Source organism: Peromyscus leucopus, chromosome 3, assembly GCF_004664715.2.
Source record: "Peromyscus leucopus breed LL Stock chromosome 3, UCI_PerLeu_2.1, whole genome shotgun sequence".
Taxonomy (NCBI): Eukaryota; Metazoa; Chordata; class Mammalia; order Rodentia; family Cricetidae; genus Peromyscus; species Peromyscus leucopus.
This window is the reverse complement of record NC_051065.1, coordinates 140,212,812-140,220,199: the sequence shown is the minus strand read 5'-3', so window position 1 is coordinate 140,220,199 and position 7,388 is coordinate 140,212,812. Positions and strand designations below refer to the sequence as shown.

General features: G+C 38.7%; 1 pseudogene; it reads left to right on the top strand.

The window, feature by feature from the left end:
• Window positions 1-3,404: 3,404 nt before the first annotated feature.
• Window positions 3,405-4,563, top strand: LOC114688061 (annotated as a pseudogene).
• The last annotated feature ends 2,825 nt before the right edge of the window (window positions 4,564-7,388 follow it).

Genomic DNA, 7,388 nt, shown 5'->3' with positions numbered 1-7,388 from the left:
TATAGATAATATTGCCCTTATATGGTTTCTGGGTATTGGTTTTATTACTGGTATATTTACAGATATTATCTGGAATGGGAACATATTAGCAAATGACAAAATGAACTACCAGAGACTACTGCATGACATGATAAAGGGTCAGAATAGAATGTCAGTCATCAGTGAATTAAAAACTTTGAAATTCTGACTGAGTGGTACAGTGAAGTAACCATATATACTTAATTTTCAGAGGAAGTGTTGGTACCCAGTAGGAGTCTAGCAAGATATGGAATTATAGAGACTGCACTATGCATAAAACCCCCAGAAAAGTCACATAGCTATGAGAATGTTTTCATTTAAAGACTTATATTGGTGAGTTGCGCCATGCAAATATAAAGAAGGCAACTGCTCTGTGTACAATTCCATATTAAGTAATTGTTTTCAGATCGTATCTATGTGTCTCATCTTTCCATCTTTCTGTACCACATTTTGTGATCTCTCTCTCTCTCTCTCTCTCTCTCTCTCTCTCTCTCTCTCTCTCTCATGATATTTTATTTGTACCGAGTTGTGATTTTATTTGTATGTTAATAAATAAAGTTGCCTGCAGGTCAGAGCTAATAGTAAGCCATAGCAGAGCTGGTGTACGCCTTTAATCCCAGCACTGGTAGGCAGAGCTAGGTAGATCTCTGTGTGGTCAAGGATACAGCCAGCATTGGAGACACACGCCTTTAATCTCAATACCAACCATAGAAGACCTGGAGGTCTGTACAGACAGGCAGTGACCAGGCGGTCATGTGGTTGGGTTTACAACCAATGCGAAGGCAGAACAGAAAGTCTATATAAAGACAATCACACAGGAAGTAGGTCTCTCTTGGCTGAAGAGGATTGCTGAAGCAGGAAGGGTAAGGCTCTTAGCTCTGACCTCTTGGGCTTTTATCTTTACATTGGCTCTGGGTTTCTTATTTAATAAGATGGTTACTTCTACCTCTCTCTCTCTCTCTCTCTCTCTGCATTGTGTTGATATGTGTGCAAATAGCTCTGTGTGTGTGCATTGTATTGATGTGTGTGTAAACATATGTGTTTGCTAGTGTGTATTAATATATTAATATGTGTTCATATGTGTGTGGAAGACTAAGGTCAATGATAGGTATCTTCCTCAATTTTTCTGAGACAGGATCTTTCATTGACTCTGGAGCTCATTGGATGCAGCTAGACTGGCTGGTCAGAAAGCCCCAAGAATCTTATCTCCTTCTCCCCAATTCTGTCATTACAGAAACTGTGACAACCCCTTGCTTTTACATGGGTGCTAGAGATCAAACTGCATTCATCAAGCTTTCATGCAAGAACTGTACCTACTGAATATGCATCACAAGACTTCATCTATTCCAATTTTACTTTAGTCTAATGTTTATCTATCATATTCCTGTGCCCTGCATGGATTGGTCTTTGAAACCTACAGGGGTGACATACATGTGAATAAATGGCAGACACATACAAAACAGTTGGGATTGAGTGGGCTCTACTTGCTTTGATGGAGCAGTACCTACTAGGGAACCAAGAAACTCACCAGGTTTATTGTATTCAGCACAAGGGGGAGGGATCAGCTAGTCTCAGTAAAAGATCTCTGTAGGGAAGCAGTCTCAGGTAGTAGTCTTCTTGGAGGGGGATACTGACTTGGACCTGCTTTTGCATTAAATCCTCTCATTATATGGATAGTTCTAGAGTGTGTGTTCAACATATATCTTCTACACTAACTTCACCAAAAAATTATATGAAACCCTAAAAACTTAACAAAATGTAGAAAACTTACAATCTGATTAAAGGTTTTGGAATCCATAACTGTTTTTGAATGTGTCACAAATTACTTACAACACTTTCGCAAATACAAGTTATCTGAAGTAGTGAATCTTAATTCTTTGAGGCCAGTGAGGTGAATTAAATTTAACTCTCTGGGGCCAAAAGAGAACACACACACATACACATACACACACACACACACACACACACACACACACACACACACAGAGAGAGAGAGAGAGAGAGAGAGAGAGAGAGAGAGAGAGAGAGAGAGAGAGAGTCTTGTATCATCTGTCTCAATTCTGTCTTTATTTTTCCTTTACAGTTTATATATCCCAACAAAATCTTTCAGGCATTATAAAAATTACAATGTGGTCACATTCTGTTTTTCAAGTGAATGAGTACAATAAAGGTAAAAACATTGTTTTTCATATCCCTTATATGATTAAAACAAAGTCATCCCAATAACCCACATACATTCACATCTAAGTAACTTGTTATAGATTAATAGATTGCAAACAAGCAGGGTATTTTTCTCAGCTAGTTCTTTTATTGGCAGGCAGCATGTTACAGTTACAAGGAAAGAATCAATCACTTTATTACTTATCTTGAAAGGTAATCTTACAAGGAATCTTAAAAGAATCACAAACCTAAACTTTTGTATATGAAAAACAATCAGCTCTATTTTCAAATTTTAGGGTGCATACATACCCAGCAACACTATATATATATGATAAGTTCAGGATGGTGAAACTTACAGATCCAGTGATGAGATCTGTGTTACTCTCAACTTTGGTCAGGTAATCTTTTTTTTTCTTTTATTGCATAGAAGTTAATCAGCGATTCATAATTAGTCAACATGTCTAGTATAAACAGCTCTGAGTGGCAAGCTATAGATGGATCATTCATACCAATATCTCACCATCCAATGCTAAGGAAAAATATTAAATTGGAGGTAGGAAAAAAGAGAAATTATGAAATGCTGGCTTCTGTACATGCCATGGCTGCTGCATACATCAGCTCATAACAGCTGTGGTTACCTGCACAAGATCAAGATAGTTAACATTTAGCATGAATGGGGAAAGGCTCTAAGGTCCCACTAATATCTGAGGGGCTATGGTCCCACTAATATCTGATGGACACTAAGAGAGTGAACATATTTTGGGGGTTCAGGTACAGCTACTGGTAGGTTTCACATGTCCAAGTAGATGGTTACACAATCATGTGTACATGGGCATCTCTAATTGAACTCGGGGTATTAAAATGAAAAAAAAGAGAGAGAAAACATGATGATGGAAAAGAGATGTAATGGAGACACCAAGGAGAGTTAGAGGGAGGTAATGGTGGATGGGCATAATCAAAATAATTGTGTAAGTGGATGAAATTTCAAAGAATAAAAATTTTGTTTTAAAAAAACATTAACCATATTTAAAGTGGCCAGAAGCTACATTTAGTTAGTTATTTCATGTCTCATACAAGCTCATCATTTCTATAATTGTCAAATGGTCTATTTACAAGCACTTTAGTGGATAATTCAGCCTCAGACTTTTAAATAACCTTTGTTTAATCAAGTGTTTCAACCCAAGATCCTGTACCTTAAGGTGCGATGAAGAACTATCCTGGTGCTGGAGCCTCTGTCGCCAAGCCCAGACCACGCTGCTGTTCATCATGCACTAGCGGTCCCAAGAGGTTCAAAGTCCACCAAGATGGCAACCCTCAAGGACCAGCTGATTGTGAATCTACTTAAGGAAGAACAAACCCCCCAGAACAAGATTACGGTTGTTGAGGTTGGTGCTGTTGGCATGGCTTGTGCCATCAGTATCCTAATGAAGGACTTGGCCGATGTGCTTGCCCTTGTTGATGTCATGGAAGACAAGCTGAAAGGAGAGATGATGGATCTCCAGCATGGCAGCCTTTTCCTCAGAACACCAAAAATTGTCTCTGGCAAAGACTATATAGTGTGACTGCAAACTTTCAGCTGGTCATTATCACAGCGGGGGCCGTCAGCAAGAGGGAGAGAGTTGACTCAATCTGGTCCAGCAAAATGTGAACATCTTCAAGTTCATCATTCCCAACGTTGTGAAGTACAGTCCAAACTGCAAGCTGCTTATTGTTTCAAACCCAGTTGATATCTTGACCTATGTGGCCTGGAAGATAAGTGGCTTCCCAAAAACCAAGTTATTGGGAGTGGTTACAATCTGGATTCAGCTCGGTTCCGTTAACTGATGGGAGAAAGACTGGGCATTCACCCGCTAAGTTGTCATGGATGGGTCCTAGAGGAGCATGGAGACTCGAGTGTGCCTGTGTGGAGTGGTGTGAATGTTGCTGGTGTCTCCCTGAAGAACCTGAACCCAGAACTGGGCAGCGATGCAGACAAGGAGCAGTGGAAGGAGGTTCACAAGCAGGTGGTTGACAGTGCCTATGAGGTGATTAAACTCAAAGGATATACATCCTGGGCCATTGGCCTCTCCATGACTGACCTGGCTGAGAGCATGATGAAGAATCTTAGGCGAGTGCATCCCATTTCTACCATGATTAAGGGTCTCTATGGAATCAAGGATGATGTCTTCCTCAGTGTCCCTTGTATCCCGGGACAAAATGGAACCTCAGATGTTGTGAAGATGACTCTGACTTCTGAAGAGGAGGCCCACTTGAAGAAAAGCGCAGATACACTCTGGGGCATCCAGAAAGAGCTGCAGTTCTAAAGTCCTCAGATGTCCTAGAGCTTCACTGTCCAGGCTGCAGCAGGGTTTCTATGGAGACCACACACCGTCTCCTCATCTGAGCTGTGTTTATGTTGTTGTGTAAAGGTGGCAGTTCCCACAGCTCTACCCTGCTGCTAAGTGTACTTATGTAGTGGTAACCTGGTTGGTGTGGCAGTACCACTGTTGTCCCACTGTCTCTGAGACACACTACCAACTGTGTGCAGGCTTTGCTTATCTTGGGAGCCTGCTGTGTCTGCTGTGCACCCTCACCAACATGCCTAGGCCAGTGAGTTCCCGGTTAGTCATAAAGCAGCTCCAGTGGGTAAATCCATCATGCATATTTGTGCATAACTGTTCTAAAGGATATTATTTTGTGTATTATGTGCCTGTAATGTGCATTGAAATACTATATAAAAAGTAAGATGTGCATATGGATGATGCAACCAACTACCCAAGTGTCATGCCAATGAAAACACCAAATAAACCTTGAACAGTGAAAAAAAAAGAACTATCCTGATAAGCCTTATCCAACATTTTCAAAAGCATAGTAATATGGTGATTAATTAATTCAGTCAGGACAAATTTTCAGAAAATAATTGTGTAGCACATGAATATTAATAACATTTTGTTGTCTCAAATTTATAAAGATATATGGGATATCTTCATTTCATTCACAAAAATAGTTAGACTTAAATCTATTTTGTAAAACCTTCATGTATTTAACTGAAAATACTTAATCAATATTCTAAATTAATGAAACAAATGGAAGGCCAATATTATATAATATTATATATTATATAAGAATATATAAGATAATTCAGTTGTTGATCTCTTTCCAAAAATAGCCTATAATACAGTGACAGTTAAAAAAAACAGTAAGGAGGTACACATGTACTACTAAAAAGTTTTAATAACATAAGATACATAACTCAAAAAAGACATCCTGGAAGAATTCACTAACATATCTTTGACCAAAGAAACATCTAATTATGCTAGATAGGCACAAACTGAAATGTTTGGAAAGGAAATCAAGGGAAAAGGACTGTGAAAGAGGGTATTTTATTTACTCAGATAAGAAATTTATTATTAAATATTTTTATGGTTACAGATGTATAGGAGCTCAGAAGAAGCCATGAAAAAAAAATGACTTTTTAAGTATTGTCATGAGGGCCATAGTGGTATACCCCTTAAATCTCAGCACTCAGAAGGCAGGGGCAGGTGAATCTCTGTGAGGTCCAGGCCAGCATGGTCTATAGAGTGAGTTTCAGGACAACCAGTGCTGTTACAAAGAGAAGCCCTGTCTTAAGAAACACAAAAATGAAACTTAAATATTGTCATGAGATTAAATTCTAGTGTAAACAGAAGTATAAGGAGATACCAACAGGAAAGAACAAGTGTATGAGGAGGGAACAAGAAATTTTAAAACAGTGTCCAGGATCACTAGGACAGTGATCATCAGAGACATACAAACCATAGAGAACAAGCCACACTTTATACAGGAACAACACATTCTATCCCTAGGGAATAAGAGGTAGCAAGAAACTAATATTGGAACTAGCTACCAAGAGTGTGAAAAAACAAGGAAGTCAGGATGATTCAGACAGAAATGGGACCAGAGAAATGAGTGGGTAAGAGTGTATATTCTATGACAAACCAGAGATGTAAAAAGAATTTGGCTTTGTCTTGAGTGAGAAGTAAAGACTTTGGAATAGTTTAGAGGAAACTGATACTATGTAATTTATATTTTAAATTACTCTAATTGAGAAAGAGGAAGAATTCTAGAGAACCTGAGAGAGAAAATATAGGTATAAAGCCAATGAGAGGCAAGGAAAAATGTGATTCTAGAGTAGGATGTCCTTAGGATACAGACAGGAAGGGGAGGAGAGAGAGAAAAACACACCTGCTGTGGATATTGCTCTGTATAAATAAAATGCTGATTGGCCAGTAGCCAGGCAGGAAGTATAGGTGGGACAAGGAGAGAGAATTCTGGGAACAGGAAGGCTGAGTCAGAGAGATGCTACCAGCCAACTCCATGATGAGAAGCAACATGTTAAGATACTGGTAAGCCATGAGCTACATGGCAATTATAGATTAATAGAAATGGGTTAATTTAAGATATAAGAACAGATAGAGAGAAGCCTGCCACAGCCATACAGTTTGTAAGCAATATAAGTCTCTGTGTTTACTTGGTTGAGTCTGAGCAGCTGCGGGACTGGTGGGTGAGAGAGATTTGTCCTGATGTTGGGCCAGGCCAGGCAGGAAAACGCTAGCTACACACACCAATTGAATATACTATACCATATTCTCACCCATTAAAAACACATATACATTTAACTTTATACAGACTGAGCAAACTGTATTTATAGATTTGGAATATATATGCATGAAAAAATAATTAGTACAAAAGCAGACATGAATTTGAAAAAAATGTAAAGGTGGATTTATGGGAAGATTTGGAAGGATGGAAGGATGACATATTATAATTTAAAAAATCGAATAATAATTCTAAAATGCATGGATTAACTGTATGGAGATGGTGTGACATGGTTGTGCTAGGAGGACTGAGTGGTGATTTATAGACACATCAAAACATTTGTTGATAGTTAAGAGCATTTGTTGATGGATTTGATATGGCTCATGAGAAAAACAGAGAGGACAAGGATGATCACCAGGCTGTGTTTCTTTGTTTCTGGGAGTGTGAAGTTACTTTTCAATGAGAGGGAGGTAATGGAACGAAAAGCAGTAGCTGTTGTGTGGTGGGATCAAAATGTGTTGGTTAAAATATGTCAACTCTAAGACATAACTTCCACATGAAACTGGAGTAGTGGAAGTGATGGTTGATTACATGAATCTACTTTTAGTTAAAATTTTGTATTATTTTTCAAGGCATGGTTTCCGTGTATAGCT